The sequence below is a fragment of the Heterocephalus glaber genome, unplaced genomic scaffold, assembly GCF_053883595.1.
Source record: "Heterocephalus glaber isolate CG9 unplaced genomic scaffold, H.glaber_assembly_v1.0 deba00001447, whole genome shotgun sequence".
In the NCBI taxonomy this organism is placed as follows: domain Eukaryota; kingdom Metazoa; phylum Chordata; class Mammalia; order Rodentia; family Bathyergidae; genus Heterocephalus; species Heterocephalus glaber.
In genome coordinates, this window is record NW_028258299.1 from 7,140,902 (window position 1) to 7,153,435 (window position 12,534).

A 12,534-nucleotide genomic window follows, 5' to 3' on the forward strand; every position below is an offset into this window, starting at 1 on the left:
TCCCTGGCTCAGTCAGTGCTGGGCACGTGGTTAATGCTCCGAGAGTGGTAGCTGTTACTGTCACTGATCGTGGAGTGAGGATGTTAGGGCTTCATAGAGTCAGGTTCGAGAGTGGCAGACGGAAGGCGGCTTTACCAGGAGCAATCTGGGCGTCAACCTTGAAGAGGTGCCATGGTTGTTTAGCCCACGGTGGCTGCTGACTTCAAAGGGAAAATGCCATTGTAGGGCAGCCGAGATGAGCAAGAAAAGAGGAGGAGAGGGAGAAGGAGAGAGGAGGAGAGGAGGAGAGGAGGAGAGGAGAAGCAGCTGTGCTACATGAAGTGGGCTACAAGTGCGTGTGTCATGAAACTAAGGGAGGTTTCCAGAAGAGGATGCCAAATACTAAGTTTTCTCTGAATCAGCCTCCTGTGAGACAGAAGCTCTTGACTCATTTCTCCCTGTGCCAGCTGAGGGGGTTGTGGCTTGGCTGGTGGCCAGCATGCCCTTCTCTGACACCTGCCACTGCAGGCAATACTGTTGGCTTTTTGAGGAAGGGAAAGGCACCCTGAGGTGGCTAAGACCAGGAAGGGAGGGACTGGGTCCCTATCTGCACACCCACACTCATAGCAAGCATTCATTCCTGCCACTCACTGACAAAGGCCTGCAGCTGCTCTGTAAGCCACGCTCCCCAGCCACTTCCAGGGTTCAGTCTAGCAGGGCTCCCTCCTGTGTACTGACCCCACGGTGCCGCAGCACGGGCCCTGTTAAAATAAAGACTCACGTTGATGTTCCTGTAAATCTGATCATGGTTTGCATCTCAGGTAGTGTGGGCTCCAAAAGCCCTGCAAATCTACTTGGATTTCTAGCATGCATAATGTAGGCAGAGTGATCTTCAAAAGAAAGATCAATACACATTCACAGCTGTAAGCAATGAAGAGCTCCAGAGACTAGCACCTGGTACAATCAACTTATGGTGTCCAGCACGGGGTGGAGCTGACCTACAGTGTCCCGCACAACAGTGGCAGTTGGCATTCAGCTTTACCTAATGGCATCCAGCGTTACCGGGTAGCAGCCAGCATTACCTAGTGTCATTTGGTGATGTCAGGTTGTCAGCAGAGCTGTACTCTGCCAATTCACAATTTCCATCTGAATCAAGCCAAAGAGCCTTAGACTGACTAACAACACCTGAACCCCCAAACCTGGACTACACTTGCTACCCACCATCAGGTGCCATGGGAGGGCTCCCTCTCCTGATGGAGCCCAGGTGGGGGGACTTGGCCTGGTAAACCACAATCTGCCTCATGCGGGCAAAGACCAGGTGACCAGATAGAATGGAAGAGGCCCCCCCATCCCTTACTGCAGAAATGCCCAGAAACATTAGGAAAGATCAGGAATCATTTGACTTCTCTTTGAAGAATCTTTTCTTCTAAATGTTTGAGATTTTGAACATTTCAAACCTATAGAAAAGTTGAAAGTGCAGCCCCTCAAATGTCTGTCTGTCCTTCACACGGATTTACCCAGTGTTAGCACTGGCCCCCTTTTACATTCTCCCTTTCTCTTCTTTCTTCTGATCATTTGAAAGTAGGCTGCAAACACCAGACTCTGGGCTCCCAAATAATCAGCATGTATTCCTATGAAGAAGGACCGTCCCCACATAAGCATAAAGAAGTAATTATCAGACCCAAGGACTTTAACACGGATCTCATAATGCTATCAGTTGTACTGTTCATACCCAGATTTCCCCAATTGTTTTAGAAATGTCTATTATAGCTGTTTTATCCCATTCGAGATCCACTTATCGCTCGTGCATTGCATTTAATTGTCACAGTCCTTTAGTCTCCTTTAATCTCATCTTTTGGTCTTTCTTGTTATGGACACTTTTGAAGAGTCCATATCAGATGTCTTGTAAAATGCCCCACAACTTGAATACATCTGATTGTGTAGTTCAAATTTCTGCTGAGAATGCCACATAGGGGGTGCCGTGTCTTCATTATTGCATTACCTAAGGAGGTACATAATGTCAGTTTGTCTCACTTTTGGTGACCTTACATTTGATCAGGTGGCTAAGGCAATGTGTGCTAGATTTGTCCCTTGGAAATTTATCTGTTTTTCTTTTCTGTAACAAATAAGTCATCTTCACTGGTTCCACTGAAGACCTTGCCTGGGTCACTTTATTGCTCTGAAAGTTGCAAAACTTATTTGTCTCCGGGAGGACCCGAGCTCTTGCTGGGGTGTGGCTTCTATGCCTGGCCATGCACTGGCCCGAGTGGGAGGCTTCATGAGTGTGACAGCCAAGGACTGTCCTCAGTGACCTCTCCTAGCCCCTTTGGGTCAACCCTTTCTTTTGCTGTCCTGGACTGTAGGACAAGTTTCTCTGGCCAGAGAATTAGTCTTCCACTAGCTGGAGACACCCAGTAAGTCAGCTGGCTGGCTGCTGGGAGTGCGTGCATATGTGTGTATGTGTGCATACATGTGTGTGCACACACATGCATGTGCACATGCTGGGAGGACATCTGGGGACTTAGGACTCAGAGGCAGCACATCCTCCATCCCAGGAGCTGCAGGGTGCTGGGTTCTAGCCCTGGTTTCCAAGGCAATGGACAACCTCCTTCTGCAGTCTGCTCCTCTCTGGACCAGCTGACAGTGATGGGGTTGGGGGCAATGGGACAGAGACAGGAGATGAGGACAGAGCCCAGCCAGACCTGCACTGAGTATCTTGTTGAGGAGAAGCACCAGGTGGCCCATGGGCATCTTGGAGGTGAGGACTTTGGAAAGTATCCCCTCACTGTGCTGTAGAGTGGACTTTTCCAGGGACCTCAGAGACCCCTCACTTACTGCAGAGTGGACTCTTCCATCAGTGAGGGTCTGTGAATACATCGAGGGTGGCAGTGGGGCCCAGCACCTCTCTTGTGAGTTTAACTCATGCTAAACAGAATCAGATCCTTGATTCCTCGATCTGCTTCACACATGATCTTGATCTATTTCCATGAATCTGTCTTGCTCCACATCCAGCCTCTCGAAGTGGCTGCTGTTATTTCTCCCACTTTATGGATATAGGAGATGAGGCTAAGAGGACTTTGCCAGGGTCCCATGGCTGGAACCGGAACTTGAGGATGTAGTGTGGTGTAGTAACTAAGAGCACGACTCACAGCCTGACCCTTTCACTCAGAGCTAGCGACTGGGGCAAGGCTGATGGCTCCAGGACCAGGACCTGCTATCACATGTCCAAGATCACATCATAAGATCTGCTATCACACACAAGATCTCTGGAACTGTCCTTAGTTCAACCAAGGCTCTCGGGGGAACTTACATGTGGCTAAGTTTTGGCTGCTGAAAGGTCAGTAGAGGTGAGATATTGGATATCTAGAAAATCTTTTCAATAGTAAGGGGCTGTTCCTTTTTGTCTCTCCCCTCTCACTCCCTCCTTCCTGCCACCTAGATTGTAGTTGTGATAGATGGAACACCAGCAGCCATCTCAAACTAAGACGTGGCCTCTAGGATGGAGGAGCGGAAACAAAGAAGGAGCCTGGGTCCTGACGACTTGATAGGAAGACCTTCCCAGCCCGCTGATGGCTACCTCTGGACTTTGTGTGTGAGATACAAATGCTGGTGGCTTTGAGTCACTAGATCATGGGGGATCTGATGCTTGCTTGAGTGCTATGCTATGTAAATTAAGTTGATTGAGTGATTGATTACAGTGAGGAAACAGCACATCTGATGACCCTGACTCCTGCCCATCCATCTTCCTGGAGTAAGGTCACCAGAAGATGGAATTGGCAGAGTCACACGCTGAGGGGGTGTCTGGCTCTGGCCAGAGAGGAGCCTACGGTGCTCACTCTGCGCACCGCAGGACCCACCTCTCTCCTCGGCCACTAGGACGCTCATGCAGCCAGCCTCAGTGATCCTCCTCCTCCCTACATGCTGCACGGAGCATTCAGGGCAGAGCACGGTGGGTTGGACCCAGCCTCCAACCCCTGCCCCCTGGATGCAGTAGGCACCTGTCCCCTCTCTCCCCTGCCATCTCTAACAATGGTGTGCCCGCTTGTTCTGTGTGTCGGATGTCACTCCTGCTGGCTCTGAAGGTGACACGTCCTGTCTAGGTCCAAGGTCTATGATGGGGGAGGGGGATGCACCTCCCTTCTGGTCCCTTCTGGAACCTTCTGGAACCCTCTGGAACTTCCAACCACTCAGCACAGTCCTGGTGGACAGGGTGGCTTGGGTAAGTATGTTTTGCTTACCTCACCCTTCACCGTGGTGGTCACCTGTCCTGATGGGAGAGGTGGGCTGGGGGGTGGACAGGAGGATGCCTGGGACTTAGTAGCCCAGAGGTCCCCACGAAGTGTCTGAGCCAGGAGGGCCCGGGATCCACTCTTTCTGTGCAGGGCTGGGCAAACACCTGCTATTGGCCCGCTGACCAGACACAGCCCAGGCTTTGTGACTTAATTTCCCTTTATCTAATTGGCCGTGGTAGAAAGGGGAAATAAGCCACGTGTTTCCTCTAATCTGCTAATCATATTTCTTACTTCTCATAAAAGAGTCACAGGCCTGTGATCCTCCTGGGGTACCGGTCCCACCCCAGGACTCTGGGTGGCTCCAGTCCCTTCCCCCAGGCTGCACCAGAGCCCTTCCCTGGGTGGGAGCTCCTTCCTCCTTGCTGTTCTTGGCTTTTTGTTCTCACCTCTCTGTCTCCCACCAAGGACAGGGACAAGAAAGAGGTAGAGGATATAGGAGGAAGACAACAGGAAGGGAAGGATGGGGAGGCAGGGGAGGGAATGGGGACAGAGAAAAGATGGAGGAGAAAGTGGCAGGGGGATTTGTAGGGAAGGGGGGGGGAGGCGAGCAGAGGGAGGGGGCAGTGTTCCCTGGCCCAAGACTCAGCCCGCCTCCTCCCAGTCTTGTCCAAATGCCACCTCCTCCACCAGCCTGTCCCTCTTCAGTCCTGAAGTTGACACCGCACACCTCCTTCTACCTACCTCTTTACCTCCTCTGCCTTTCTCCTCTTCCCCAAAGAGCCAGCTCGGAGTTCCAAGGCACCATGCCACTCACTACTTTAGTGTGTTTGTTCTCTAAGCTCGCTCCCCTCCTGCTGGCATGAATTTTGCTTTTGTGCCTGGGTGTGTGATGTCCCTGGGGTGTCCTCGGCCAGGGCTGAGGGAGAGGAGGGCCAGTGGATGATGAAGCAGGGGCTGCGGCTGCCTTCCCTGGCCCCTCCCCATTTTCCTGCCTCTTCTAGTTCCGCTCCCTCCAGCGCCTTCTCCGGGCCAGCACAGGATGCAGCAGGCAGCCTCTCGGGCACACTGGGAGAGTCATGAAGTTCCCTCCTGACAGCCAAGATGTCGGTGCCACCAGCCACTGCGCCACCTGCTCAGAGGGCTTTGTCCATGTTTGTGTGCGCAGTGGTGGCCTCTGTCCCCAGTGCCACATCCGGGGAACCACTCAGCAGCTTCTCCGAGCCCACTGCTGAGCCTCATGTGGCTGTCCTCTGGCCCATCCCTCTGAGCACAGCCATGCCCCTCCTCCTGATAGGGACAGATGGATTGGTGTCCCCACATTTTGCCTCCACTGCCCAACCCCTGGGCTCCCCAGTGTCCTGCGCTTCTTGTTGAGGGTCCCCAGTCAGCTCCCCAAGCAGAACAGATCCAAACTCGGCTCCTTTGTGTCACCCCAGCCTCTGTGGTGTCAGCGGATGGCGCCCCCACTTCCAAGGTGCTCAGCCCTAAAGCCTGGGGCTTGTTGCCTGGCCAGCTCTGCTGCCTACGGTCCTCCACCAGGAAATCCTGTCAGCCTTGCCTTCAAGGGATAACAGACCTCCACAACTTTTTACCAGGTGGCTGTTTCTAGCCTGGGCAGAGCCACCTCTCACTCTCTTCAGCCTCCCTGGCGTCTCAGCTATTCCTTAAATCCCACAAACACGTCCTGCCTCGGGGCCTTCATCCTGCTGCACCCTCTGCCCTAATGCTCTTCCTTCAGGTAGCTACATGGCTCACTCCTTCCTTCTCTGTTCAGTTTCCCAGCACCCATGTCAACCCTCTGCATCTGCTATGGTTAGGGTGTGTTTGTCCCCAAAGGAGCAGGTGCCAGACTGTTTGTCCCAGTGTCTCAGTGTCCAGGTGCTGAACTTTAAGGGGTGGGTTCTGGTGGAGGGGCTGTAACAATGGGAACATCGTCCTTGGACGAGATCAGCGCTGGTCTTGTGGAGTCCTCCAGGGTGCAGGTGGTGAGGAAGCAAGGCCACCTCGCGTGCTCGACCCCTCCGTTCCTCCTCTGCTTCTCGCCGCGTTGCATCCCAGCTGGGGTCCTCACCAGGATGCTGTCACCGAGCTGTTTGGACCTTCCTTGTCACCAGAATTGTGAGCCAATAAACCTCTTTATCTAGCTGGCTTCCTCAGGCAATTTGTTACAGCAACGCCTGTGAAGGAATCCACCATCCGCTCTGCTCTCTCCCTGGCCGTCTCCTCGCAGCTCTACCCAGTGTTTATTTCTAAATCCTCACTGGCCGCTTCATTTCCACTTCACGGTCCAGCAGGTTTGCTGCTCACTACGTGTGGCTCCTTAAATGTAAACTAGTGAAAATCAAATAACAAATCCTGTTTCTTACAGTGGCAAGAGCAGCCTCATGATCACTGGTTTGCAGGCAGGGAAATGGGCCAAGGGAGGCTGGTGATTTTTTCAAAAAATAGCGTGATGGAGATACAATTTACATACCACTTAAAGTGCACGGGTCGATGGTTTTAGGATGTCCACAGTTGTGCAGCCATCACTGCAGGCAGCTTTAGAGCTTTCCCCTCCCCTCCGTAGGAGTCATTCCCCATCCCTCCCAACCCCTGTCCTGGCTCCAGGCAGCCGCTAATCTACTTCCTGTCTCTGTGGATTTCCTGTTCTGGAAATTTCATATATATGGAAATCACACAATCTGTGGTATTGTGTGACTGATTTATTTCACGAGTGAGAGATTTTACAACTCTGTGATCTTGATATTAAATAAACAATAGTGAGACCCACATTTTCCAGTGTATTAGACAGAAATAACAGGAAATATTTGGGAGACAGTAGTGTGGCAGGATGTGAGGTAGGAAGCAGGACCCTGGGCTCTGAGTCAGGGCCCTCAAGTTCTAGTCCTGCTTGTGCCAGGCAGCAAGCTCTCTGGGGACCTTGATGCTTGTACAAGTCACACAGTGACAGACAGAAAGAGACCACAGTGGTGGCTGCTCTTCCTGTGAGGCCAACTCTGGGTCAGGCCTCCAGTGGGCACTCCGAGGTGGCTCAGGCCCAGGGCTGGTCCTGCAGTGGCCCTGACACTTCCACTGCCATCTGCCCCAAGGTCTCTTTTGCCAGATCCTTGGGAACTGCAGGGAAGCCATGGATAGGAGCATTGATTGGATTCTGGAAAGACCACGCTGGCATCCAGTGGCCTCCTGTGCTGCCACTGAACCTCCACAGATAGGCCTGGGGCCCCTCCTCTGGAACATGGGTGGCCATGCCCATCTGTGTCACAGGGCTGCTGGAAATGACATTGATAAGGCGCAAGGCAAACACAGCAGGTGCCTGATAAGCATCTATGTGGTCTCAGGGACAAGAAGCCTTTGAATGAGAGAGGACCTGGAGAAAGGGCGTGGCAGGAAGCTCAGGCCTTTCCTCTTCCACCCACCCACCTGCCTGCCAGCTTCTGGGTCCTAGAGCCACAGCCCTCCCACCCGTGTGCTGGGGACAGGGTGGCAGAGTGGAAATGGCTGCTTGTTTATTCTCTCGTTCCCTGCTTAGAACATCATGGTCCCTGGCTGGACCATCTATCTCAGTGGGAACCTTTGCTGAAATTTATTGTCCTGTTCCTACTGGCTGCAGACTGTGGGAAGGTAAAAAAATGGCCTTTTTGAGGTAATAAAATATAAAATGGAACCCAATTTCTCTCCAGGGTAAGAATCATCACCTTTGACAATGGCTGTAAAGTATGCAACAGTGAGGGGTGGGAAAGGGGAAGAAGGGGAACATGGTCCCCAAAGTGGGCCTGGAAGGAGCTTCCGGACCGAGGGTGTCACCCATCCAATGCCCGGGGACCCTTAAGGTCCTCATCCTTGAGGTCCCCATGCAGATCACAAGCGTTTATGCCAGGCAGAAGAGATGCTAAGCAGGATGTCTTGCTTGCTGTCTTTGACACGTTGGCAGAGAAGAATAAACATGTGCCCCATTGAGTTGGACTGAGTTTTAAGAGATTAAGATCTTGTTCGGTGAGGACCAAGAAATCGAGTTTTCCACCAGGTACAGTGGCACATGCCCGGAATCCCAGCATGCAAGGAGGCTGACACAGGACGATCACAAGTTCAAGCCCAACCCAGGCAATTTAGCAACTTAGTGAGACCCCCCCTGTCTTAAAATAAAAAAATCTTAAAAGGGGATGTAGCTCAGTGCAAATGCCCTGGCTTCAATTGGCAGTGCAGAAGGAAAGAAAGGAAGAGAGGGAGCTGGGGTTTTAACTCAGTGGTTCTGCTGCCTGCCTGGCAAGCACAAGGACCCGAGTTCCATCCCCAGTACCAAAAAAAGAAAAAAAGACACTTGAAGAAAGGAAGAGAGGAAGGAAGGAAGAAATGAAAAAGGAAGGAAAAAATAGGGCAGAAGAAAGAATCAAGAAAGAAATCAAGGGGTTTGCGTGTATGCACACATGTGTTTATATTTTCTGAGATCTGACTTATAAAGTGCACAAATCTTACATACACAGTTGGATGATTTTTTTCACATGTACACATCCATGTAACCACCACTCAGATCAAGATGTAGGGCATGCATAGCACCCCAGAGTGTTTCCGCATGTCTGTCACTGTGTCCCCTCTCTGTCCTTGAATTCACATTGTTGGGCCATACAGTGAGGATGCGTCTGAGTTTTCCCTTCTTTCACTCATCATCATCTGTAAGACTCATTCACATGCTGCATGTAGCTGACCACTCTTCTTCTGACTGTGTACTATTCTACGACAGGAGGAATAGAGATCGCTTAATACCTCTTCACTATGGTTGGTGGATGCCGTGGTTTGGGGCTTCGACTACTCGTTAAGCTGCAGTCAATGCTCTTGTACGTGTCCTTCTATGGGGGTGATGAAGTAGAGGAGTGACGTGATTATATTGGCTTTTTAAAATATGATTTTGTCCTTCTAACTTCTTATTTAAGACTTTTCTTTAAAGACCAGTTTTAAATTCACAGAAATATTAAGAAGCCACTAAGAGTCCCATCCTCTCCCTGCCCCACACAGAGTGGTCCACTTGTGAGAGTAGATGAACCCAGAGTCCAAGTTGACATCTAGATTCACTCCAGGCATCGATCCTTCTGTGGATTTGGATAAAATTCGTAGTGAGGCAGCTCCCCATTGTGCTGAATACTTTCACTGCCCTAAAATCCTCCAGGCTCCACCTGTGCCTCCCTCCCACCCTGTGGCCACCCCTGGCAACCTCTCATCTCAGGGTCCCAGTGGTTTTGCTTTTCAGAGTCTCAGAGAACACACAGCCTTTTGAGATTCGCTCATGAAGTCATATGCATTTAAGGTTCCTCTGTGTCTTTTCAGGACTCAGTAGCTCGTTTATTTTTAACGCTGAATAATATTCCTTTGTCTGGATGTACCACAGCGTATCCATTCACCTGAAGGACATCTTGGTTCCTTTCAAGTTTTGACAATAATGAATGAAGCTGCTATAAACATCCATGGGTGGCTTTTTGTGTAGTCATACATTTTCAGTTCATTTGGATAAATCCCAAGGCTTGTGATGGCTGGATGTATGAGAAGAGCATATTTAATTTTAGGAGAAATTGCTTCGCGCTGCTGAGGTGGCTGTACCATTTTGCATTCCCCCCAGCAGAGGGAAAGTTCCTGTCCCTCTAATCCTTGCCAGCGCTCGCTGGTGTCCTGCAGTTTGGCCATTCCAAAGGGTGTGTAGTGCTATCTTATCATTGTGGCATCACTCTAACTCCATTTTGAGAGATTTCATATTTACCTTTAAACGAAGATAGTAATGCAGTATGGTAAGTTGATGGCATTAATGGCCCTTGTCTCCCAGTACCCCACTCTACACTCTAGGTTTGGCCACGTGACATGTTTGACCAATGGGATAACAGCATGTCGGATACAAGAAACAGCTGGGAAACACTGTGGTTCCTTGTCCTCTTCCTCTCTTGGACCACTGCCACTGCCATGGGGACCTCTGGGGCAGCCACGCCCCAGGATGTTGAGGCCCATGGAGGAGAGTCATGCTGCACAAGCTGGGATCACTCAAGACCTGTTGGGGCCAACCCACTCACCCACCAGCTGGTGACGGAGCCCAAGCAAGCTCTGAGGAATGGCTCTGCCTGTGATCATGGGCTGGCAAGAGACTGTAAATAGCTGTCATTTTAAGTTTGTGGGTGGTTTGCTATTGATACAGCCATAAGCACATAGGGCTCGCTCTCTGTCAGATTTGCTTTATTGCCTCTTTTGTATTTCATTCCTGGAAATATTTGAAAGTTGCCAACATCAGGACATGTCTATGGGACATACTTGAGCATCTGTCTCCTAAGGACAGCCTCTTATATAACCCCAATATCATGATCACATTCAAGACACAAAATAGTGCTACAATAACATCATCTAATATCGAGAACATATTCAAATTTTCCCAAGCAGCCCAAAACAGCCTTTATGGCTGTTTTATGTATTGTTTTGGATCCAAGCTGTAATTAGGATCATTCCAGGACACTGCCTACTTCCTCGAGCCTGCAGGCAGATGTTGGTAAGCACAGCCCAATCTCTAACCAGGAGCACTGAGGCAGGGCGGCAGCACTGCCACACCCCAGCTGCGTGACCTTGGGGACGCTCCTTCTGGGGGTCACGTCTGCAGAAGGAGCGTGTTACTGTGTCCCATCTCAAGGAGTTCTCAGGAGATCCAGTTGTTGACTGCACACAGGGACAGTTATCACTCTTTACCTCTGGCGATCTCATAGACCTCTGTGGGCATTTCCCGGGCCCTGAGGCCCCACTGTAGTTGGGAAGCCTACCAGGGTTTAGATTACTGCTCTCAGAATCCCCATTTAGAGAAAGATGCTTGGCTTGGGGAGGGAAAGTACCGGAATTGGAGTTAGGGAATCTGAGACTCAGCCCTCATGTTGCCTCCAGCTTGCTGTGTGTGTGACCTGGGACGGGCTGCTAGCTCTCTGGTCCTGATTTTCCCCATCCCTCCTTTTCTTTCTTCCTCTTCTTTCTTTCACTTGCACTGACTGGCAGACCCCCATCACTCTATTTTTCTCTATGAACGTGGAAGTTATAATAAATGCTATTTCTACTCTGTTATAATTACCCTAGAAAATTTAACGTATATATTTAGCTCATCATTGTCATCGCTGATTCTGCCTTTATCCTCCTCCCACACCCTCCCATTCCCTCTGGTCACCTTCTATGCAATTGTACTTTTATTCTCTCTTGTTCATTTGTGGGGTTTTAAAAATTTTTATTTTTTTGATTTTTTGGAACTGGGGATCCAACTCAGGACCTTGTACTTGTGAGGCAGGTGCGGTGCCACTGAGCTAAATCCCCAGCCCTTGCTCATTTGTTTTAATGCCATAACCAAACATACCAAATAGTCGATGGTTGTTTAAATGTCCTCACCTGTTCACCCTTTCTTCATTCACTTTCTATGCATCAGACCTTCTGGCTAAGATCATCTTCCTTTTTCCTGAAATTTATTTTTCACGATTTCCTTTAGTAAGGGTCCTGGTTGTAAACTCTTGACATTTTGTTTGTCCAAACACATCTTTATTTTGCTCTCATTCTTGAAAAATAGTTTCAGAATTCTCTGTGACAGTTATCTTCTCTCAGCTTTTTGAAGGTGTTATTCTCTCGTCTTCTGGCTTCCAGAGCTTCTGTGAGAACACTGCTATCAGTCTATTTGACATTTCTTTTTAGGTAACCTCTTTTTTATCTCTGGTGGCTTCTAAGATTTTCTCTTTGTCTATGATATTCTGTAGTTTGGTCATGGTGAGTTTGGGTGGAAATCTCTTTTTATTTAGCCTGCTTGGATTTACTGAGCATTCTGAATTTGAGGGTTGGAGCTTTTCAACGATTCTGGGAAACTTAGCTATTCTCTCTTTGAACTGGAGTCTCTCCTCTTCTAATACCTCCTTCTGGCTCTCTGATCACACACACGTTAGACCTCCTCATTTCACCCACATCTCTCTTGATTTTGCTTTTGTAGTTTCCACTTCTTTGTCTCTCTCCACTGCCTCCAGAGAAATGCATTTTTATCTCCTTTCCAGTTCACCAATTCTCTTCTCAGCTGTGTCTCATCCTCTGTCTGATCCTAATTAGTTCATGTTAAGTTTTTCACTTCCATGAATATACTTCTCCCTTCTTGATATTTTATTTGATCCTTTTTGAAGTCAGCCTGGTCATTTTCCTTAATCTCATTTTCTTTTGTCATACTTTTGATACCCACTTTTACATATAAAAATACTTATGTATGTATTTTATATTCTATATCTGAAAATTCAGCGTTTGCCGTCTTTGCAGGTCAGATTTGTGGCGGTTGTTTCTGCTGACTCTT

The 12,534-nt window shown here is 49.5% G+C and overlaps 1 long non-coding RNA gene across 1 annotated transcript; it reads left to right on the top strand.

The window, feature by feature from the left end:
• Window positions 1-982: 982 nt before the first annotated feature.
• LOC110345599 (uncharacterized) lies at window positions 983-6,354 on the top strand. The gene is made up of 2 exons (XR_002389030.2): window positions 983-4,198; window positions 5,213-6,354. It is a non-coding gene; the product is annotated as an uncharacterized LOC110345599 (long non-coding RNA).
• Window positions 6,355-12,534: the final 6,180 nt, after the last annotated feature.